This window comes from Opisthocomus hoazin, chromosome 3 (assembly GCF_030867145.1).
Source record: "Opisthocomus hoazin isolate bOpiHoa1 chromosome 3, bOpiHoa1.hap1, whole genome shotgun sequence".
NCBI lineage: Eukaryota > Metazoa > Chordata > Aves > Opisthocomiformes > Opisthocomidae > Opisthocomus > Opisthocomus hoazin.
The window spans coordinates 53,075,263-53,099,697 of record NC_134416.1 but is presented as its reverse complement, the minus strand read 5'-3'; the positions used below and the strand labels follow the sequence as shown (position 1 = coordinate 53,099,697).

The window sequence follows — 24,435 nt, the reverse complement described above, 5'->3', positions numbered from 1 at the left end:
TAATGCTGATAATGCCATAAACATATTGGGTTATGATACCTTAGCGGAAACAGATTTCTGTATGCTGCAATGTGACTTGGGTGGTGCCCCTCTCCCGCAGCCCTGGCTCTGGCCCTCTGTCACCTCCCTGCTCCCCAAGGGTCTGCCTGGGCTGCCTGGCAGTGTTTTGGAGCGGCTCAGCAAGTCACAAAATGATCTTCTTTATTCATCCTGCCTCTTGCTAGCTCAGCTACATCTCTTCGTGCCACCAACGGCAGACATACATTTGAAGAAGGATGGTGCAAATCGGGGAGGAGTTGAACAGCCATGTCACATATACCCTCCTGACTCCCAGCTGCTGAAAGCTAATATTTCAGGATATTCCCTTCCACCATTAGGCAGAGGCTATTGGGGAGATAACCCAGTTTGTGGTGAGGTTCAGTTGGGCTAGGGAGAGAGGGAGTGGGGGAAAAAAGCGTGGAAAACGGACCGGGTAGTAATGGGTAAGGAGGGAAAGGTTAGAAGAAAACTGGAGATTACAAGAAAGAGGGCAAAACAGAAAATGAAGAGACTAAAATGTAGGTTAAAATGTCTGAGTTGGGAGGGAGGGAAGAGAAAGGAAAGGAAGTACTGAAGGTTGGTTGGAAAAGCTTGCTGACACTGTCAAAAAATGTGTAGTATCAGGAATTCCCCAGAACTCCCCAACTCTACAAACAGGAGAAGACAGGCAACGGCTGAAAGAGCTGGTCTTGTTTTAATTAAATGTTTTTTTTAAATCTAACACACTTGAAAATTATAATTGGTTTCCCCCAGAAATGCCCTTAACCAAGCCCCTTTCACAGAGATCTTTGAAAAGCAGTCAATTCATGAAAAACCCCAGTTGGCAACCCTTTTTCCCTGAAAAAGGAATTTACCAAAATCTTCAAAGGCCGGAATCTGGCATAGTTTTCTCTTGGGTGAAGTTAACTGTGCAAGTTGAAGACCTGCCAGGAAGCTTGACATGCTCCAGCTAGCTGCAAGCATAGTCGCTGCATGCCCAGACCCGTGAGCTGGAGTGATCGACCTTCCTGCCCAGCCTGCTGTAGGTGACCCTGCTTCGGCAGGAGGGTTGGACTAGATGACCCACAGAGGTCCCTTCCAACCCCTACCATTCTGTGATTCTGTGATTCTGTGATTCTGTGATCTGCCTGCCCGGCCACTGATACCTCAGCTCATGCGACCTGCCCATATTAATGGAATCATAGAACCATAGAATGGTTTGGGTTGGGAGAGACCTTATAGATCATCTTGTTTCAACCCTCCTGCCATAGGCAGGGACTTCTTCCACTAGACCAGGTTGCTCAAAGCCCCATCCAACCTGACCTTGAACACTTCCAGGGAGGGGCAGCCACAGCTTCTCTGGGCAACCTGTTCCAGTGCCTCACCATCCTCAGAGTACAGAATTTCTTTCTTATATCTATTCTGTATTTATCCTCTTCCAGTTTAAAGCCATTACCCCTTGTCCTATCTCTACATGCCCTTGTAAAAAGTCCCTCTCCAGCTTTCTTGTAGGCCCCCTCCAGGTACTAGAAGGCTGCAATAAGGTCTCCCTGCAGCCTTCTCTTCTCCAGGCTGACCAGCCCCAACTCTCTCAGCCTTTCTTTGTAGAAGAGGTGTTGATCCCTCTGATTACTTTTGTGGCCCTTCGCTGGACTGGCTCCAACAGCTCCATGTCTCTCCTCTGCTGAGGGCTCCAGAGCTGGATGTAGAACTCCAGGTGGAGTCTCGCCAGAGTGGAGCAGAGGCGCAGAGTCACCTCCCTCGACCTGCTGGCCATGCTGCTTTTGATGCAGCCCAGGTTATTGTTGGCCTGCTGGGCTGCAAGCGCACATTGCCGGGTCATGCTGAGCTTCTGGTCAACGAGCACCCCCAAGTCGTTCTCCTCAGGGCTGCTCTCAGTCCATTCACCACCCAGCCTGTATTTGTGCTTGGGATTGCCCCGACCCACGTGCAGGACCTTGAGCTTGGTCTTGTTGAACTTCATGAGTTTTGCACAGGCCCACCTCTCAAGCCTTTCAAGGTCCCTCTGGGTGGCATCCCTTCCCTCCAGCGTGTCGACGGCACCACACAGCTTGTCGGCGATGTGAGCAGTGGGATTGGGTGCACCATCAACAAGTTTGCTGATGACACCAAGCTGTGTGGTGCCGTCGACACGCTGGAGGGAAGGGATGGAGATCAATTGTCTTAGCAGGCCAGGTGGCAAACTGCAGCCATTCAGTAGCTGTCTCGTGAGCAGCTGAACTATCTCTTTACCGCAGCCAAGAGGGACAGCTGAGGGTAGTACCAACACAGCTCTTCAGTGTAACCCATCCCTGCTCGTGGACTGATACTTGTCCAACTGTGGCACCACAGACCGCGGTCTGTACGCAGGAGCATAATCCCACAGTAAGAACAAAATAAATCAGTCTGCATGCGGTTTCATTCTGCAAAGGCTAATCTGCTCCTACTGCCCTTCGGTGTCAGTGGAGATCTCTGGCACTAGCAGATGAAAAATAAGATGCAGTAACCGTACACCTGAGAGGACTCTTGTCATTCAGAGACCACAGAGCTAATGCCTGGTTTAAATCATCTTTTCTTGGACAAGGCTTCTGCTGACTGTGATCAATTTTAATGTGTAAGAACAAATCTTTCAGAAGAAAGAATATCGCATTCCTACTGTAGTGCAATTCAAATTCATAGAGTTATTTAGGGAAAATTAAAATTTATGACTTTGTTGCAACAGGTGCAAAAATGTATGGAGTGACTTGTTGCCTAAAAGCTCAAGCTGACAACAAAACTTCTAAATATGCCTGATGTTGGGAAACCACGCACCTGACATGCTGAAAAATTGGGCTTTTTTAATGTGTTCTAGGTAGGCTACTTTAATATTCACGTCACATGGTCTTTGGTCTTTTTAATTCTGATATTAGAACAGGCACAGAATAAAGGTCAAAAGAAAGAAAACCACAATGATAATGAAGCAAAAATTCATATGTATTCATGTCTTTAGCAAATACACAATGGAGCTGGATGGGCATATTTAGAGGAAGCCATTTTTCAGACAGAAAAATAGATTTGTGAAAGGAAGCTCTCAACAATACTTTATATACAGTTTTAGTGTGGAAAGAATTTCTGGTCAGAGTACATGTACAACCAATTATCCACTGGCTACAGCTCCGCTGGGAAGGAGGAATAGAAAGGCACAAGTCCTTGCTGTAGTTCATTTCGTAAAGGGACCTGAACCTCCATCTCAGAGGGGCGTGCCCAGACTCCAGGGCTGCAGCGGGAAACGCTTTGAGAGGGACATTTAGAATGAGACTGTACGTCTCTCCAGCTTCTCTGCCTCGTGCTCCCTTCTCACCTCCAGCCCAGCCCAAACAATGCTTGGTGATTGTGGCACTTCTCTGGGATGTGAGTGGGAATCTAAAAAGCAATGTCTCCCGTGCTGTTGGCAGCTGCTGAAGAACTGGAAGAGCCCCCAGCCCACCTGGCAAGCCTCTCAGTTAGAAGCATCCTCTCTCTCTCACTCTTGGTAGTTGTTAACAGTCAAGGAGTTCATAAGAAGAAACTGAGTTTTCCATTTCTGAAGAAAAATCAAATGACTGGCTTTTGAGTCTGAACCTAGGCAGGCACAAATATATCAACTATAATTTTGTGATATCAATTTAATTGCATATTTCTTTCAAACTGTATGACCACCTGGATGCAGTCACAACAATAACAGCAGCAAATCAATGTTTGTGAGGAAATGCAGTTAAGTATGAAGATCTAATAATATGCTCTCTTGGAAGCAGCTGTAAAATTCTTTGTTTCCCTTTGCAATCAGAATGTTAAGAATGCCAAGAACCAACAAGTGTCTAATATTATTCTTTCCCCGATGGAATGAAAAGATATTGATCTCTACGAAATAGATTCCCTAATATGTAAACACATTATTCTAAGAGTTAGAAGAATCTTATACTTTTATTTCTGCTTTTTTCTGAAAATACTTGCAGGAAATGTTTTATCAAAAGAATAAATTAAAATGTTGTATATGTTTCCTGAAAAAAGCCACCAAATATAGAATGCACCTTTTCACATAGTGAGCGTACACATTCCTAACTTCAATTTACATTTACTTGAATAAAAATCATCTCTGAACACTAAAAGACATGGGTCTTGCAAGGTTACTTCAGTGTGATTACATGATGTCCAGTCATGAGGTTGGATTTCAGAAGAGGTTCTCCTTCTCACTTCTTGCAAAGACCACTCATATGCTGTGTATTTGAAATGGTGATTTTACTGCTTACATCAGCATGAAGGACCACAGAAAATATAAGAAATAGGGATGAATCAGGTACAAAGTACCTCCTTTTGCTGAAGTGGTTTTGCAACTGAGAGTTGAGGATATCTCATTAGGTTAGTGATTCCTTTCATTTCCTTGAAAAGGGAAACCATTACAAAGGCTGTGGATGATGTCTACCTCGACTTCAGCAAGGCCTTCGACACTGTCTCCCGTAACATCCTCCTAGGGAAGCTCAGGAAGTGTGGGCTGGATGAATGGTCGGTGAGGTGTACTGAGAACTGGCTGGATGGCAGAACTCAGAGGGTTGTCATCAGCAGCGCTGAATCTAGTTGGAGGCCTGTAACTAGTGGTGTCCCTCAGGGGTCAGTACTGGGCCCAGTCTTGTTTAACTTCTTCATCAATGACCTGGATGAAGAGTTAGAATGTACCCTCAGCATGTTTGCTGATGACACAAAACTGGGAGGAGTGGTGGATGCACCGGAAGGCTGTGCTGCCGTTCAGTGAGACCTGGACAGGCTGGAGAGATGGGCAGAGAGGAACCTGATGAGGTTCAACAAAGGCAAATGCAGGGTCCTGCACCTGGGGAGGAACAACCCCACGCATCAGTACAGGCTTGGGGCGGACCTGCTGGAGAGCAACTCTGTACAGAGGGTCCTGGGAGTGCTGGTGTATGACAGGTGGACCATGAGCCAGCAGTGAGTCCTTGCTGCCAAGAAGGCCAATGGGATCCTGGGATGCATTAAGAGGAGTGTGGCCAGCAGGACGAGGGAGGTTGTCCTTCCCCTCTACACTGCCCTAGTGAGGCCTCATCTGGAGTACTGTGTCAAGTTCTGGGCTCCCCAGTTCAAGAAAGATGAGGAGCTACTGGAGAGAGTCCAGCGGAGAGCTATGAGGATGATGATGGGCCTGGAGCATCTGTCCTATGAGGAAAGGCTGAGGGAGCTGGGTTTGTTTAGCCTGAAGAGGAGAAGGCTGAGAGGGGACCTTTTAAATACTTATAAATATCTTAAGGGTGGCTGTGAGAAGGATGGGGCCAAACTCTTTTCAGTGGTGCCCAGCGACAGGACAAGGGGCAATGGGCACAAACTGAGGCACAGGAAGTTCCATCTGAACATGAGGAAGAACTTCTTCCCTCTGAGGGTGATGGAGCCCTGGAACAGGCTGCCCAGGGAGGTTGTGGAGTCTCCTTCTCTGGAGATATTCAAGACCTGCCTGGACGTGGTCCTGTGCAACCTTTTGTAGGTGACCCTGCTTCGGCAGGAGGGTTGGACTAAATGACCCACAGAGGTCCCTTCCAACCCCTAACATTCTGTGATTCTGTGAAAGATCTCAGAATTTTGTTCTGTTAGTCGTTGACCAGTTAATGGGATAAGAAACAGAAGTGCCCCAAATACTACAGAGGAAGGATGATACTGGCATATTTCCACCCTTGCTGGGTGGAGAAACTGTCAAAACCCTAGATAACATTCCGAAATATTTTTCCAGTGCAATCAACCATTGGAGCCCTTGGACTCCTTAGAGTAATTTGTCCATTTTGATAAGCATATCAGCAAATCTATGACTGCATGTAGCTATTTCTATCCATACATAATGAGAGAAACTTTTCAGATTTAAGCATTTTAGAAACATACTTTGCTCCTTTGTTTTTTCTTCTATCTTTTTCTCAGAATGGGCTGCCATTATTCAGGTTTAAACGAGGCACAGGCTGCTCTAATCCATCAGCTGAAGTACCCTTCTTCAAGAGGCTTGGTCACAGACACTACTGTTTCATAAACATCTTCCATTTCCCAGCAGCTTTGCCTTGTCTTGAGCACATGCATAATGGAAAATGAAAGGTCCATAAGTTAACAGCTGCTCAGTAAAGGAGAAAGAACATTCCTATGTCTGCAGTGCAACAATGCAAAAAAGCAAAGAAATTTGTGTTATATTCACGGTTACTCAGGACAGCAAAAGAAGGAGGTAGCCATGAGAGTAACAAAAATAAATGATCCAATTTGTGATGGTCACAATAACTAGATGGAAAAAACCTATATATTACAATTCGAGTTAAATAAAAGCCAGTTTCTGCCTAATGCTTTTGAGAATTTATCCATGAGCACTTCATTATTTAAACAGCGTTCCTGTGGTACAGCCAAGTTTAGAAAGGATTTATTTAACATGCCATTACAGCAATTAGCCCCAGGGAAAGTTCAGCTTCCATACCCAGCTTCTAAATATGTCTTAAGTTTGCATTTATCAAGTGAATTTCCTTTTCACCCCCTACTGAGTATAAACTTTCCCTTTTTTCCTCATGTCACAGCTCCTATGAAGCTTTTGACCTGAGCTCATTTCTGAGCACCTGGCATGTTGGAGCCCCATCCCAGAGGCCCCCTTCCACTTCTCATGAGGACACTGACACAATGTCCATCCTCAGTAAGGTACGTGTGCCAGGTTGGACAATGACTACAGGATAAGTAGATAAAGACAGGATGTTTAAGAGACAGAATGGAGATTCAGGACACTGAAGTTCAATTTCTAGCTCTAGCGTGACTTGAGGCAAGTCATTTAGTTATTACCTGTATCTCAGCTCTCCAAGTCTTCATGGGGATAGTAACAGTTTATTTGCACTTTGCTTATTCAGTTCATAGTGGATGAATGATCACTTGCAATGTTGATTTACAGCATGTAGCACATCTAAAGTCCAATTTCACTTCAGGCCTCCAGACACAACTGTTCTTCAAACAGCTCTCTGAACCCTATGACCTTGATCAGACCTTCACGACAAAGTAAGTGTGACAGCCTCCAAGGTAGAAGGAAATGGGTTCCAGTGCCTAAAAATTTCTGGGTTTGAGTTTGCCAGGGTATCATCTTAAAAGAAAGAAATTACAGCTTTAAACATTTTATTTTTATTCCTCACGTTTTGGCTGCATGTCAGAAGAATAAAGAAACATGTGAATGTTCCAGAGACTAGTTTATACTAGTGCTGACGTGGCAGTTGCCGCTGTGCCCTGAATGCCAGGGAGCTAGAGAAGCAGTACCTCGAGTCGCTCGTCTGCCAAATCCAAGACATGGCTTCTGTTGCCTGTACCCCTCTCTGGGCGACAAGGAGCAGGAGCAGTACTAGTCTCCCTCATCACAAATACCTCCAGGCCTCTTGGCTTAGTTTTTGCTTTTGCTTTCCCACCATCCATGGCAGCCACTCTCCAGGTTCCCTAGGGAACAGGAAAGGAAGAGATTTCTTACAGGTTTCAGCTGAAGGCAGCAAATGTCACCAACATCCCAATGCCATATTCCCACTTTCATCTGCCATCGGTTGATACGTATCTCGCAGTGCGTGTGGCAGGGGCTTGCACTCTATGCCCTGGCTGCTGTCTCCGACTCAGGGTGGGACCAGTTCCTGCTACCTTTTCAGCAGGATTTCCAGCTACATTCAATGAGAAGAACAGACGTGCTAGGAAGCAGAACTAAGGTTGTCTGAACAGCTCTAAATATACTGGTTTTTAACTCTACAACTGAAGTTAGGTGCTTCTAACAATTTTTGATGAGTATGCGTTTTATAGTCATAAAGAATTGTGAGTGCTGCAAAACAAAAAGGGTGTTTTAGAGCCTCTGCTTGCTGTACATATTAGCAGTGGGAGGCTTAGGGAATGTCACTGCCTGGGTTAAAAGAGTAATGTTGCTTTGGTTTTGCAATATACTTGAAAAATCAACCTTTTTCACTGTGCATACTCTTTCTGCACACCACGCTGAACATACATTCTTTATATACCAGCTCTGGACAAAGCACAGTGAAGCCATTGTACAGCGATGCCAATGGAACTTTTTTTTTAAGCGTCAACAGGATTGGCCAAACTCTGATTTGTTGGAGGCAAAAAAACCCATCTAGTTTTATTTTCTACCACTTACACTGTCTGTGTCATAAACATGAACCAAAATACAATAATACTTCTAGCAAATGACTCAGTCTACAAACCCATAATTCCCTGACAGTTTCAAACACTGGACTTCTTTTTTAGCAGTATTTTGACCCTTATGCTGCAACTCAATAAATTAATGTCTGAATATTTCCCAATCTATTTCTCAGCATTATTTCCTTCGGATTACATCTGAGCTGTTCAGGATGAATGGCTATGGCAAGAAAAAGGAAGAGGACTTTTAAGGGTTCCTTGAACACTACCTGATGTATCACTGCAGTTTAAGATTAACTGACATTAACTTACCCTGCTTCGGCGGGGGGGTTGGACTAGATGACCCACAGAGGTCCCTTCCAACCCCTACTATTCTGTGATTCTGTGATTCTGTGACATCAGCTTGACCCACTACCTGCCTAAAGAAAAACGGTCAGAAAGCATTTGGCAAAGTTTATGAGATGCCAGTTCCCGCTGTGGTGTATGCAGGTCTTTAATTTACTGTAATTTATGTCTGGAAGTCTCCCTAGGCATACTGCTTTGTCACAAAAGTGGCAGAGAATCAAACTTCATGCCAGTGATCTTTTTTTCACTTCCCCCAATCCCCCTTGAAAGGAAAGGAACGTGATACAGAGAGAACAACGCAAGTGTGATGAATAGTCTTCATGGGGCAATCATGAATAAAATAGAAAAGAGTTACATAAACATTTGGAGAGAAAATAAATGTAGCTATTCTCAACTACTTGCTTAGTTGCACAAAGCTTACTAGGACACATGATTTAATTTCATTTTAAATTTCTTTTAAATTTAATTCTACTAGTTTTAAAAGAAGAATAGTTCTATGAAGTCTTGTTTGGAAGAAACAAAAATTGTTCTCCTTGATCATAATTCTATGCCACATTCGAAGCACTCATTTTAACAAATGCAATGAAGAAATACAGAGACAAATTTATCCCAGAAAAATGAATGAACACAAGCCTTGGAACCCTAATCTGGCTTTGCTCAAGAGCAAACTTACATGTAATGTTGAAAAATTACTCATATATTTTAGTGGTAAAAGCTGTCTGGTTATAAAGAAAAACAATCAAATCTGTTTTTCCCTCACTGAATTCCTGAAATTAATAGTGAATGGCACAGTGGCGCTCAGCATTTCATAGTTTCTGAGGTGGAGGAGGGAGCATTTCTCACTGATTTCTACTGACCCCTTGTGGTAGGCTAAACTAAACTGAGCATTGCTGAAGAAGACTGGCTTCCTCATTGGAGGTACAGTGTCCACCATGGGCAGGGAAAGTCTTAAGAGCTGAGTCGACCATCACAGTGACCTCCTAAGAGCACGACATATTAGGCCGTCAAGAGCCCAGAAGATAGTCAAAATTCAGAAGTTGCTCTTAGTCTATGAGAGGAAGATATCAGATTACGAGCAACAGTACACCCTTCTTAGTATACAACAAGGTTCTAATACCTTAAGAGGTGTTGTAGTGACATCTTAAACCATAAGGCTGAAATTCAAATAATTTACTCCAGTCATCAAAAACACAGGAGGAAATTGGAGGCTAATTTATGTAACTTCTATTGTACACTACTGGGGAATACAATTGTCTATATAAATGTCTTTCCAAACAAAGTTCGTCACTAGGGTAGACAATTATTCAAAACAAGGCAATGCCTGTGTGTTGGGTAATTCACTTAGGGAGTGAATTCACTTAGGGAGACAAGACAAGATATAAGAGGGATCATTTCAGATATTCCAAATTTTAGCTTTTCTAAAATAGTAATTAAATCCAGCTTTAAGACAAAAAGTTTAAAAAATGTCTACTGGAAAAACAGATTTGTTATAATATATATTCACTCTCAAGGACCTGTAAATGCTTTATAAATTGCATACTCACTACACAAACACTCCTTCAGTTGGGAACAAGCCAAGGTTCTCATTGCTTCCATTTGTCCTAGCAGTAGAGACACTTGCAGAAGAAAAACAAGCTAACAGAAATATTAAAGACAGTATAGCAAAGGGTACCATTTGATTTTTACATAAAGAAGATAAATCTAAATCTCACACAATCCATATAGCTAGGAATTGTATGTTACATATTTTGTCAGCCGTCAAAACTCATAATGAATAGCTGAAAGACACTTATTGTTTATTGATGAGAGAAAAAACCCATAAGCAGTTCCAAATCTTACGTCATGTTTCTCTAGTCTTTGCAAAAATTAGAGGGGTGCTACCTTACCTGATATGCCTTCGCTACAGTTGTTGGTTAGTTACATTAACTGGGAATCTGTTCCAGACTATATTTAACACACATGGAACCAATTCAATGGACTTAGTCAGTACTGCTGTCATTCTTCCTCTTCTTAAGAAAAACAAAAAAGAAAGAAATAGCTGGAACTAGGAATAAATTTTACATATGTTGGCTAAGCATACTGGATACTATATTCATAAACTCCTTTCTCCATGTGTTTTTACTAGTTTCTTGGGCTGCTTGTATAATTACTTGGGATTGTCTTTGAACAGTAAGAAAGAAGAATTTCTAAGAGTATTTTAGGTCTCTCAAAACTGAACAAAGATGACAACAAAACCTACCTTGAATGGAAAAAGTTAGTTACAAAATCTGAGAGCAGGTAAATGGAGCTTTTAAGCCTCAAGCAAAGTAACTGGGCAGCAAAGGTATCTAGGAAAACATGTTTACTTAAGACCTAAATGAATCTGGCCCACACTAAATTTCCCTGTCCTTCCATATTAAGGAATGTGCTCCTGAGAAGCATCTTTCTGCTTAACTTTTGGACATGGGAATAATACATGACAGTTCTGCCTGATGGGCCACCCACAGTACGCAGAACGGAACTTTGGCACCAAAAGAAATAGGGAAATTAGGCAAGCCTACTTCTTCCCTGTCAGTTGCAACAGAAATAAGATTAAAAGTCTGATAAAATCATCCTGAGCAAATTTTAATCGATCTTGGGACATTGCCCTGAAAAATTGCAGTTTTGATTTTTCCAATTAAAAAAAATATTTTATTGGAAATTTCCCAATGGTTCCATGGATTCAGCAAAATAACCAAGCCATTCAAAAGATAGAGGTGCTTTAAGCTTGGGATCTAATCTTTTCCCATTTGATCCACGCTTCAAAACCCCTCAATAGATATATTTCTTCAAACTACAAAATCTACAGTTATGATCTCTACATTTTCACAAGTTTGTCTTTAAAGTATTGTTCTAACGTCTACAATTAAATTTGTCATCCACTTTTCCTTTTTTAGTGTTTCATATACCACTTCTACTTTAGTATACTTTGGGGCATTTTTAGGAGGGGTGAGTTTTCTTTTCAGAACAGATTAAATATCTGAACAGATGTAAAATTAGCCAACGCTGCACAGTATTACCAGTTTTATACTGCAGACACACTTGTCAGAAAATTCTAATATGATATTTATGAGCTTTTAAATGAAAACACAACTATCAGCTTCGACACAATCTAGGATAATGTAATGTTTACAGCTGAAGAATGACTGGATGCTTATACTTACAGAGGTGTTTGCTTTTAATGGCCATATTTTCCAGTCCCATGACACAACAGTACAAAAAAATCTTTCTTTCTCTTGTGTATGCTAGGTTATAACAACAATTATTATGATTTTTATATCTATACAATGCTGCCTACAAAATATTTAATACCTAAGCAGCTGGTGCACTGTGGCTGATGCTTACAAAATGAATAAATGTTTTGTCTTTTGTTTCCCCCATGTACTTGCATCCATCTGTTGTCTTGTGTCATTTCTGATTGAGGCCTAGAGGCACTACTGCAAAACAAATAATGTCAATTTTGTTCCCATTATTGTGGGGCCAAGAACCTTACTTCCAGCCTAAGAACACTCTGGCGCTTGGTGCTGCACAAGCACAAATGCAGAGAGATGTTTTCCACACAGACACGAAAAATGCCATGCAGTAGGATGTGTTTACAGGACAGAAGTTTGCATGGGAAGTTTAAATTGGTATTCACTACAGGACAAACAACTTCATCGAGCGCGCAGTCTGACTGAAAACAGGTTTACCATGCTGGCAGAGGGAACTGTGGTTCCCCCTAATGAGCACTGCAAAGTGAAGCATGTTCTCTGGGTCAAATGACAGGCGAGCATGTGTTTCACTTCGCAGCCTCCCCATCCTCACTGCGCCTGCACCCTGCCCTCTTCCAAGAAGAGAGCTCACCAGCTCCGACCCGGAGACACATGGGGCCACGTCGTGTTTGTTCTTAGCCCTCAGTTGTGTTGCTTTGGCTGCTCCTCCTCCCTCTTGAGGGTAACCCAACACGAGCCTGTGTAGCTGATCCCTGTAAGTCCTTTTTAATATAGAGAAGGTAACGTAAAGATAGTTCTTGTCTGCAGGGCTATTGCAAACAGCAGTGTTAGGGATGGGGATGGCTGCTCATGGGGGTGGTTTCCCATTTTCATCAACTGCAGAGGGAGACTGCCTGGTTAACTAAGTCAGTTAATTCAGGTGCTTGAAGTTGACACCCCGAAATTCTTTAAATGTTTGAAGATGGCTATTGGGTCAGAATCAAACCATAAGTTTTGACGGCTTATCTGCCTAGCCCTGGCATTACATGAGTACCTGCGTTTGGATGGTGGATTTATACACCCGTATGCACATACAGTTATATATAAAGTCTTTCCATTTTTGTATAACTCATGAAAATACATCAGTGAGGGTTACACGGCAGAGTGTTTGCTGGCAGGAAAAGAGAATTTCTGTAACATCCAGCACAACTCAGCAACCTGAACTTCTGAAACCCAACCTGTCTGAAAGCAAACACTCCTCTTTTCCTTTGAGACAGTGGCACACAGGAAAGAGATAGAGTTGCAGCAAGAGCAAGAATGAAAATGACAGAGAAATGCGACTGGTGAACTGGGGAGCCCAGAACTTGACACAGTACTCCAGATGAGGCCTCACTAGGGCAGTGCAGAGGGGAAGGAGAACCTCCCTTGACTTGCTGGCCACACTCCTCCTAATGCACCCCAGAATGCCAATGGCCATCTTGGCAGCCAGGGCACACTGCTGGCTCATGGTCAACCTGTCGTCCACCAGCATACCCAGATCCCTCTCCGCAGAGCTGCTCTCCAGCAGGTCCGCCCCGAGCCTGTACTGATGCATGGGGTTGTTCCTCCCCAGGTGCAGGACCCTGCATTTGCCTTTGTTGAACCTCATCAGGTTCCTCTCTGCCCAACTTTCCAGCCTGTCCAGGTCTCGCTGAATGGCAGCACAGCCTTCCGGTGTATCTACCACTCCTCCCAGTTTTGTGTCATCAGCAAACTTGCTGAGGGCATGCTCTAACTCTTCATCCAGGTCGTTGATGAAGAAGTTAAACAAGACTGGGCCCAGTACTGACCCCTGAGGGACACCACTAGTTACAGGCCTCCAACTAGACTCAGCACCGCTGATGACAACCCTCTGAGTTCTGCCATTCAGCCAGTTCTCAATCCACTTCACCGACCACTCATCCAGCCCATGCTTCCTGAGCTTCCCTAGGAGGATATCATGGGAGACTGTGTTGAAAGCCTTGCTGAAGTCGAGGTAGACAACATCCACGGCTCTCCCTTCGTCTACCCAGCCAGTCATGTCATCGTAGAAAGCTATCAGATTGGTCAGGCATGATTTCGCCTTGGTGAATCCATGCTGACTACTCCTGATAACCTTCTTTTCTTCCACTTGCTTCATGATGGCCTCCAGGATAAGCTGCTCCATCACCTTTCCCGGGATGGAGGTGAGGCTGACCGGCCTGTAGTTCCCTGGGTCCTCCTTCTTGCCCTTTTTGAAGATTGGAGTGACATTGGCCTTTCTCCAGTCCTCGGGCACCTCTCCTGTCCTCCAGGACCTCTCAAAGATGATGGAGAGTGGCTCAGCAATGACATCCGCCAGCTCCCTCAGCACTCGTGGGTGCGTTCCATCGGGGCCCATGGATTTTTGGGTGTTTATATCGCTTAAGCGATCCCTCACACAGTCCTCCTTGACCAAGGGAAAGTCATCCTCTCTGTAGGCTTCCTCTCTTACCTCCGGGGCCTGGGATTCCTGAGGGCCTGCCTTAGCACTGAAGACTGAAGCAAAGAAGGCATTCAGTAGCTCTGCCTTCTCTGCATCCTCCGTCACCAGGACACCCGCCTCATTTGTGATTACAAGTATGCAGGAACTTCTGCTCCCATGTGCGTGGATAGCAAATTCTGTCTGCAAGAGCGATCCAGCATGACTCAGGCAATACTTTCTAGGTCTAAGCCTTGCTCACATTACCTGTTTAAGACCAAAGAAAGATTCATGTAAAGGCGAACGGGGCTTCATCCCAAATGTGAGGACTCTAGGACGGGTCTGTTGCCAGTCTCGTAGTCTGTGAGCTCAATTTGCTCGAGAAACATCTTGGAGTTGTCTGTCTCTGCCAAGCAAACAGCTTCAGGGACAAAGAGCTGAATCCCGCATTGAGTGAAGTAGATTGTCCCTGACACCTCTGTCAGGATAGTTTTTTCTCAAGAGAAGGAGATGATCTCTTTCTCTTGGAACTGCGTAAGAAATCATTCAGTATGGCCATATTTGACAACTAAAACAAGTATGGCTGTATTCAAGAACTTCAGTTAAGTAACTCGGTATTGCAGAAATTTTTAGGCATAGAGGTAAAGCTGATGACCCATTTTCCATTCTCTTAAATCCCAAATAAGTCATATTAAAAATTCATTTTCTGTCTGTTTGAGAGTATATGTGTGAACTTTGAAGACCATTCCTCTTGGGGAGGAGAAAAAGGAGAAAGGGGAATTCCTTCATATATTCAGAAGAGGATTTATGCTGTTTCATATGATTGCTGGCGTGGGAGCAATCCTTCCCGTCAGAGATGGCTACATGTCATATATAGCCAAGTGGTCTAAAATACTAAATGCAACTGAGCAAGACAGATACAGCCCAGGCACAGAAATTTTGTGGGAGAAACTGATGGAACATCTGTTTCTTCACCTCTGTCCCCTTCTTTCTTACATAGTATGAAGCCATGCAATGGACCTCATGTTAGACTATCTGGTTATTGGGATTGAATAATCTCTGAAGAGATTTTGGTTTTCCCTGGGTCTGCTTTATCTGGGGCGGTGGTGGAAACACTGACTCCTGATCATTACTTTGCTACTAATTAAATGTATGGCAAAGGCTCTTAGAATCATGGATAGTTTCTCTCCTTTTCTTTTTCCGTTTCTTTTTTTTTTTTTTAAAGAGTCTAAGTAAATGAATAAGTAAATGCTTTATTAGCCCATGTAGCATGAGCTCACCCTGCATCACTCAAGTGAGCCAGAGCCTGACGGTGAGGCCAGATCTCAATCCCTGAGATTATTATTATTACTCCAGTAGCATCTACCCCAATTAGGAACAGACCCCCCCTGTTCCAGGCACCCCGCACTACACGGTAAGAGGTATTTGCTATTCCACAGAGCCTTCAGCCTAATATGAATAACAGCCAAAGGCTGTTCTGCCATTCAACACAGAAGCAGACTGAGTGGTTGTGTTCTGTGGATTTTGTGTGAGAAGAGTCTGTGACTGCCTGCATTGCTGGCCTTTGTCTGATCCCCAGAGCATAACTAAGAAAAGGGGGAAAAAGGTAGGAAGATGAAGGTAAAGCCAGTTACAGAGTTGTATATTTGATAGAAAGCTACATGGGGAGTAAAAACAAAATCATAAAATGACAGGACACAAATGCAGTGGGAGTTAGGGAAAGATGAAAGAAGGAAGAAAATTGGATAACAACAGTGATCTGAAAGAATAAAGGCAAAGACAAATAATGACAAGCAAGCAAAAAAAAGAGGATTAGAGGTGAATGATGAAAGCTGTGGAAATATGGATGGTAGCTGCTATCAGAATTACAGAAAGTTTTTTTATTTAAGATATCATTGTTGGGAGTCAGGAAATGTGGGTTTTTTTAAACCTAGACGATCCTGAGAAGATGAAGATTTCAAGGCAAAAGGGACTTTGGGGGAATGTACAAAAGCAACTGAGAATGTGTTTAAATGGCACTAGCAGCTGCTGGCGTTAGCTGAGAATGGCCTGGCTTGGTCTACTGGCAAAGGTAGAGCTTGTGTTAGCACAGACTTTCACACAGCTTGAGCAGTCCTGTAAAAAATAGGGGTTTATAAAGTGCTATTTGCAAATACTCTTAGGTGCTTTTCAAAATTTCATCTAAACAGGGTCCACTGTCATTAGTTGTTGTAGTTACCTTCTTCTTAATTATTCAAAAACGACAATTTTTGTACAGGATAAAAAGTCACAAAACATTCTCAAGAACATCGGCAAACTTCCTTCTGAGTAGCTGATGCAGGCAGAATAGCGTAGGTTTTGGAGTTTGTTTTACAGGCACAGTTTTGACTGACTCCGAGGGAGTCCAAGCCTGAACGCATGCAAGGGGTTACAGGCAGAACGTCAGGCCCTCAGCCTGAGAAACCTCTCTCTCTCTTTCTCTCTTGTCTCTCTCTGCCCAGGCCAATCCTAAATGGACACCCAAGATGCTCTTGCCAATAGGCTGTGCTTACATCATATAGTACTGAATGCATGAGTGATTTGGGGAACAAGCACCTGAAAATCCAGTTACCACATAAATACGGCTATGAACATCTTCACCCTCCCCATGCAGCTGACTCTCTTCCCTGCATTGCAGCGGGAGATCCTCGTGATGGGCACAGTGCTGAGACCCAGTGCTTGCTACAAACATGTGTCAGCCCAGCCTCATTTATCTCTTGACAAGAGTTCAGTGGGAGAGCGAGGAGAAAGCCAAACACAGCAGCAGGGCCTCTGCCAGGCCAGGAGCAGAGGAGCCTGGGGATGCCACCATGGCTGAAGCATTTCCAGTGTGTCTGTGCCTGGAGGACAAGGCGTGTTTGAGATCACGGTGCTGTTCCAGGCCTGCTTCCAGCTGCCTGTGCCTAACAACAGCAGCAGCAGCAGCATGAGTTTTGCAGCACCTGGGCTCTGTGACTGCTCAAGGGTGTCTCCAAACTCATCACCAGAAATGACTAATTAAAAAGGTGTAAATTGCAGTCAATGCACCAGCCATCTTAATTTAGAGGAGTCCCACAGAATGTTATTTGTATATCCCGCTGCTGAGTTCAGCAAAAAACATGTTTCTCTTGTTCCTTGTGATAGTGTTTTGTTGTCCCCAGAGAAGAGTCCTCCTTAACTTAATAGCAGTACATGTGTAGTTAATAGCTGGAGTTTGTAAAGGTTGTAAGACCTTGCTCTGCTTTCCCAAATGCCAAGGTACACTGAGTTTCTAAGTGGGGTTGGTTTACCACAATACCTTACAGTCATACTGGTTAAAACAAGCTTAATTTCTCTGGGGCTTATATTTCATGGGATTCCTTGCCATTCAGGCTATTTCAGTGCCATTAATTTATTATGAAGGTGAAATTCTGAAGACCTGACTCATCCAAAAGCAGTGTTAAGGATTTGGCTATGCACAGGGACTTACGGCGCAGAAGAGCCATACGTTTCTGTGACTAAAATGACACAATAGCAGAGATAATATCTGCAGATTTTTTTCAGCCAAAGCTCTTGCCTAGATCAGCTGACAGAATGAGGGATATCTGGCTAGAAAGAGATCCATAAACAGTAACTATCAGAACTGGGTGGAAAAAGATAATTCTAGCTCTGGGAGGATTTCAATATTTGATGACTGCTTTCATGCTGATTTAAAATGAAAGCTCAAAACGTCAAAGTTTTGCTTAGCCAGACTCCAAGCTCAGTTTAAAATCCTGGACAGATGCAAACTGCTCCTGAAGCACCAAAAATTCTGAAATGTAAACCTTGCCAATTAGTTAATCTTTCATGTGAAGGGTTTTCCCACTAGGAAGGATAGGATTTCTGAGGCCAGGCTCTTTCAAGCCCACAGCTGGCAGCCTGGCATGCACAGCTGGGGGCCAGCGGTAAAGACTCTACTTTCTCAACAGTTTCTCGCAGTGAACTCTGAGCCCTTAAACTGACTTGAGGGTGATCCTGCCTCTGATGAAAGAAGCCCCTGTGAGACATCACTATCCAGAAGGAACTGTCTAGAAAATGTGTTCCTTTTGAATCCAAAAAGGGTACAGAGACTGCCATGTTTCATCAGCATAAATAATTAACTGCAGAAGGACATGTAATATTCCTAGTTGAAAATCATTAAACAAAATAGGCTGGGAAAAATATCTTAAACATGAAGAGATATTAATCATTTAGCCACAGATTCAGTTTAGACCTTCTCTTTTGTTTAATACAATTATTATTTTTTTAAATCTATTCATGGACAGATGTTGCTCCGCAAACCCACACAACTAATTCCCACATATGAGACAGTCAGCCTGAAGTTTAGCCTCTTGCAGTATTAATTAACATCATGAGGCATTGTTAATGATAGTGGACAAAGTGAAGATGAAGAATTTTCTATGCTTGGTAAAAAGGGGATGATAACAGAACCATAGCATCATAGAATCATAGAATGTTATGGGTTGGAACAGACCTTTAAAGGCCATCTAACCTGATCCTCCTGCATTGAGCAGAGACACCTTCAATCAGATCAGGTTGCTCTGAACCTCGTCCAACCTGACCTTGAATGTTTCCAGGAATGGGGCATCTATCACCTAGCTGGGCAAGCTGTTCCAGTGTTTCATCACCCTCGTTGTAAAAAATTTCTTCCTTATATCCTGTCTAAATCTGTCCACTTTTAATTTAAAACCATTACCCCTTGTCCTATCAAAATAGGCCAAAAGAACACTGTTTTTCAAACAGCTGTGTTGTATGCTCCTGGATGTTATAGTTTTTGTGAGGTGAAAAAAACCCATCTCTAGGTTTTCTGTATCTCCAAGCATGCACAACAGGATATTCTCAGAATGAAGATATTTAAAAACAGAAAGGACCCCAGAAGCTTTATTAAGATTTCCTAGCTGGAAGAGAAGGAAATGCTTCTGCATAAGAGCTGAATTAGTCACAGCAAGCAGAGATATCCAGAACTACGCTGCTTCTCTCACCGAGGACGTGATGCCAGGACAAATCCCATGAGCTGGCATTGTTCAGCTCACGGCCCAGAGAAAAATCACACGCAAATTAACTGTGTTAGATTTCACTGAAGGTTTCCTTGCCCTCCTGTCTTCCTGACATCCCTTCCCTCCTTCCTCCCCTTTCCCTTGGAAAACAGATCTCAGCCTGAAACTGGACTCTCTGTGAGGCGGTTACAGTTCTGACAAGTAGGATGATAATCTATAAAATAAGAGAAGTGCAGAGATGGACTGGTTGGAAAAATCGCCTCTGGATGGACAGGGTCTGTGGCTTTCTGTCCATCAGGAGGCTGCCAGAACATCAGCTTAAAGAAGAATATGGTTTTTCTTCATTTTTTTATGGTTACCTTGGATTTCTGGAATAACTGCAGCAATTCTTAACCATGACCAGTCATGCCTTCTGTGTTGCACAATGTTCTCAGCCAGGTCTAAAGGCTGTGTTTACACAACTAGTCCCTGCAATGCCAAGGAGCCTCTGCAGAGGGAGAAGACACTGTGCACCTGACTTCTGAAGTGTAACCTGCTTGAGGAAAAAGACATTATTCTCCTAAGTTTGTTGAATGCCCATTGAAGTACAAACATCCAATGCTTGTGAACTGTATTTGTAGTACTATATGTACTCCACAAGCTTAGGCTGGAGCCAGAGACAGACCTTGGACCATGCAGAAACCCCTTCATACCGCTACAGATACACAAAGAGTGGCGTACAGCTACCCTTCCGGGGAAGGCGATTGCTTCCTTGGGCCTTGAGTGTGGTCAAACTTTTGTCAAACATGCCAAGGACTTAGGGCTTCTTATAGTCCCTTGTCTTTTAGCACATGTATGCTTTGGAAAGGAGGTATAAAATCTACACATTAAAGATTCTCCACTCACTCTCACTTCACAGTCATGTTTGTTATTTACAGACACTTCAAAAGACTGAAGAGGACTGCATGAAAGCAAAACAGAGCAAGGGCTTATGCGCTTGCATGTCATACACTGTTCTTTCATGAAAGGTGCAATCATGTAAAACACCTACAGTTAGTATTTCTTCTACCAAATTGTCTGTGACAGTGAAGTGAGACATTTTTTTTCATTAGCTAGCTAAACATCATGCCCTCATGTTGAATATTTTATACTTCCATAAGGGAGTTAGAGATGCATACATGCTTTTCTGTCTCATCTGCAAGTTTATTCAATCTTGAAAAATAAACAAGAAAATTTTGATTATGCTGTGGTAATTCACTGTACTATGTTGGGACATTATCACTATATTGTATGGAAAAGGACTTTTTGTTCTGCTTTAAATGAAAATCATAACACAGTCTTAGTTACATAGAGGTCACCAGTATCTCCATGGCAATTCTCAGATGTGTAAGTGGGTGGCCAATGACAAATTCCAGTCAGATAATTTTGCTATGAGTTTGTAATTATCTTTCCCTATTTATCCATTCTTTTGTCCAGCCTACTCTGTTGGGCTGCGCTCTCACCCGAGCTGTGAGGTCTCTAGGGCAGACTGTGTGTGTGGACATTGCATACTGCAATGTCTGCTTGCCAGTTTCCTGAGCTCTCACTTAGCATAAATAGGTCAGCTAGCACGTTACTTGCATACCAGGATGGTGACCAGTGAAACTGCAGTGTTAGTTTACTGCTATAATATGATTTTAGGGCAATATTCCTACTATTAACTGACATAAAATTTGAGAGAAAAATACTTTGCCTTTCTGGGAAAGAAAGGCAGCAAGGAGGATGGGGTAGAGCTATGGAAGGCACTGTGTTCTGTAGACAGAACAAGTTGGCAGAAATGGATGCATCAAATTTACTTGTGCTAAAAAATGATCAATTAATCTGGCATGAACAAGGGCTCTATTTCTACTATCAAGATCTGAGGGCATAATTACACGAGCCACAGCACTTGTAAGGATCTTCAACCCAGACATGAATTTATTAGAAAACAGGGCAAACACATTTGCATATTGAGTTCATATTTCTAGAGAAAGAAATCTATGCACTATGCCAAAATAAGAATTTAAATTATCTATTATGAAATTGTGAAATATAATGAATGATTTAATAACATCATCGGCATTAGCACAGATGGCTCACCATGTTGGTGCTTCACTCTGCCTTGTGTAATGGGAATGGTTGAGAAATGCCACACATCTCTATCACACAGTATTACTCTGGGTGCCAGCACAGTGTACCACTAAAGAAGTTCTAGTGCCAGAACATGAAAGTTGTCACTCACATTTCAACTGCAGAGGAAAAGCCTTCTTGTTTTATAACAACCACGGAGTGGCTTAGAACAGGACAGAAGCAATCGTTGATCTTCTCTGGGAGTCATGCTGTGCCAAACTCATGTGAAGCAAAGCGGAAGTTCTTACTGAGCATTACTGCTAAAAAAATTTCTTTCTAAGGAGGACAAAAAATTAACAATGAGCTCTGAAGCTACGGGGCTGGACAGTAGCCTAACCCTAAAAAGTGAATAGTGTCTGAGTGCACTGCTACCTTTAGTCAAGTTATCTTTTAAGGAAACAAGATTTCAAATAATGACTAGACATTTTCTGAAATTTCTGAGATTTGCAATTGCTAGCAATTGACGAGATGAGAACTGATGTATACTTATAACAAAAAAAAGCAAAAAAAGTAGGTATGTTTAAATCTCTGGTTTGGTTAACCATGCAGTCTTACAAACAAGCAGAACTTGTTCTTTGGGGAATTGGTAGGAGAAAGAGGAATGGGGATTGGTAACAGGTGCAAAGCTGTGAAGGTTGCTTGAACCAGGACTGTCACCAAAACAGACATTTGTTAAATTATATAGATAAAATCTGATGGATAACAATCTAGGTAAAATATAGGACTCATTTAAGATCAGTTCTTTTGTTAAAAAAGAGTGGTAGCAAATCATCAGCTGCCTCAGATTGGATATTAACTTGTCTTGGCAGTGACAACTTGCTTTTTAGCAAATTTAAACATATCATTTATGGTTAGAATATGGGGAAGTTCAGAAAAACTTTCCACAAATCTTGGGAGCATGCAGATGACCTTCCTACTTCAACCTGCATTGCAGATTGTCTAAACAAACAGAAAATTATTTTTATTTTGATATTTCATTCAATACTGCCTCTTCTGGTTTCATTAAAACATAGAATTATTGTAGAAAACAAGAGAACAAGGAAGAAGCTCTGATTCCCTGTAAGTTCTTGATGAAACTGTCATTGATTTCAAGAGAAAAGAGATTTGATCTTTTTCTGCAGTGCTTATCTAAATCCTTGCAAAACAGAAGCTTTTAAATTTTGCACTAGGACGTATCTAGGACTGTCAAGCCTTCTTCAGAACAGCAATGTTTCAGCCACTATTACTATGAGTGAAGGCAATTACAGGTTTGCTTCTGACATCCGTGTGTGTTAAGGCTGAACTAAAGCGGATCTTGGTTAAACACCATTGGGGTGGCAATAGGGTTACCTCACATGTGACAGCTATCGCCTCCACTTTCATCTCCCCCTGAGAGTGTCCTCTGATGGCTTTCACTAGAATGAGTTGTCCCAACACCTGTCCACACAGACTGCACAGTGAACACCAGAGCAGTGAATTAGACCGCAATTTTACTTTCTGTAAGAGTTTCCTTTTGATGGAGAGCATGGCTGGAAAAATTTGAGACAGTGGGTCAGGAGAAGCCACTTCCATCTTGAAAGCACTATTGCCTGGTAGGGGCTTACATCAGGTTTAACAAGAGTAGATAAGACATTCAGTGTTGTACTTCATTGTAGTTAGCAAGCTAACTGTTAGAAGAGACACTTTAACACAGTTTAAAGCCAGTATCTGAGCTACCTTCGAAGGTAGTAACTGTCGTCTTTTAGCACAGGGCTTTTGAAAGCCAGACAGCTTTTATCTTCATGTCATGGACGGTGCTAAAATGTGTTGTCTCCATGTGACAAATGTAAAAAGCAGCAACGGACGAGTGAAGAATTCTCCCTGAAGTCTAATGTTCTGTTATTCATCACTGTTTATCAGTGCCCCAACAATATATTTGCTGTGCTGTCATGGAAACAGCCTTTCACCCAACCAATTAAGAGCAAATTAAAGTGACGCTGTCAAGATAAGCATATGTTGGAAATTAATTTCCTACCTGTTTCACAAAAAACAAAAATCCCAAAAATATTTTTAATTCTTAAGAATCCTATTTGCATTTGTCTTTTTGAACAAAATAAAGACAGAAGCTATTCCTTAAATACACATTTCAAGAAAAGTTATATGGAGTCTGTGCCTTCATAGAACCTATATAAAATGGATCAGGAGCGACCTTACAAGTGAATTTAACAGAATTACTTCAACATCCTTTCCTTTGATTGTTTTCCAGTCTTCATACAGGAGCGGTAGACACCACCTAGATCAGCATGCCACCTTTTTTTAATATGGCAAAACAGCACAGTAGTGCCATTATGGCACATTGACACATCACACCATGCTGGCCCTACAGTGTGCCACAAATAGTCACGAGACTTGTCAGTAGCTTCTCCAAGGGTGCAGTTTTATAGCAGCATTGGAAGTGCTGTGACCCTGCCTTCCTCTCTCTTCCCATTGCCTATCCCTTGCAATGGTGTGGATACACGTTTGATCTCCCTGTGACAAGAATGAGCAATACCAGCTTGGGTTCATTTTCTTCCTGAACCTGGTCAGATGAGCACCAGTAGCAGTACATAGCAAATGGGAAGAATGTTACCTGGAACAGCATCCTCAACTTAGGATGTGGCTCCACAGCATAAATACAAGGATAAGAAGGCCTCAAAGATGAAGTCTGATGCAGTTTAACCTCTCTCAGCTTTCTAACTCTTAAATATTGTATTATTCCCTTTACTGGAAAAAATGTTCTATCCAGTCACCCTCAGTCAAGTTCCTTATGATGAGAAGCAGTCTTCTCTGCCACATCTCCATTGTGTCCTCTCTTGCCATTGAACTACATTCTCTCCCCTGCTCACGTGAAGGCAGGCAGATATGCAGTCGAGGAGTCAAGCTAGGCAGTTTTCCATCCTAGGGGATTCTCTCCTAGCACTTTGCAGCCCTGTTAGAGCTTCTTGTTGCTGCCTTAGTGGTGCAAAAAGCTGTGCTGCACAAGGGAATCTACCCAACGGACCCTTACTGAAATGTCACTCTCAGGAAGACAACACAAAAGCCATCGCCAAAGTCACTAGAGTCAAACAGTAAAACTACACAGAAAATAAGCGGAAATCAAAGCCTGGATGGATAACTC

At 42.7% G+C, this 24,435-nt stretch overlaps 1 protein-coding gene across 17 annotated transcripts in view; it reads right to left on the bottom strand.

Moving 5' to 3' along the window:
• Nucleotides 1-24,435, bottom strand: part of CHST9 (carbohydrate sulfotransferase 9) — a 147,078-nt gene that overhangs the window by 113,440 nt on the left and 9,203 nt on the right. For 5 of the 17 annotated variants that reach the window (XM_075416260.1, XM_075416281.1, XM_075416280.1 and 2 more), the window contains exons 2-3: nucleotides 6,838-7,473; nucleotides 5,914-6,087 (exon numbers count right to left, since the gene is read on the bottom strand). The exons of 4 other annotated variants lie outside the window; for them this stretch is intronic. The gene's annotated coding sequence lies outside the window, so the exon portion shown is untranslated. Of the gene's footprint in view, nucleotides 1-5,913; nucleotides 6,088-6,837; nucleotides 7,474-8,481; nucleotides 8,589-10,058; nucleotides 10,146-24,435 lie in introns of those variants that run through there. 8 more of the 17 variants (XM_075416269.1, XM_075416271.1, XM_075416261.1 and 5 more) reach the window with 6 other exon arrangements.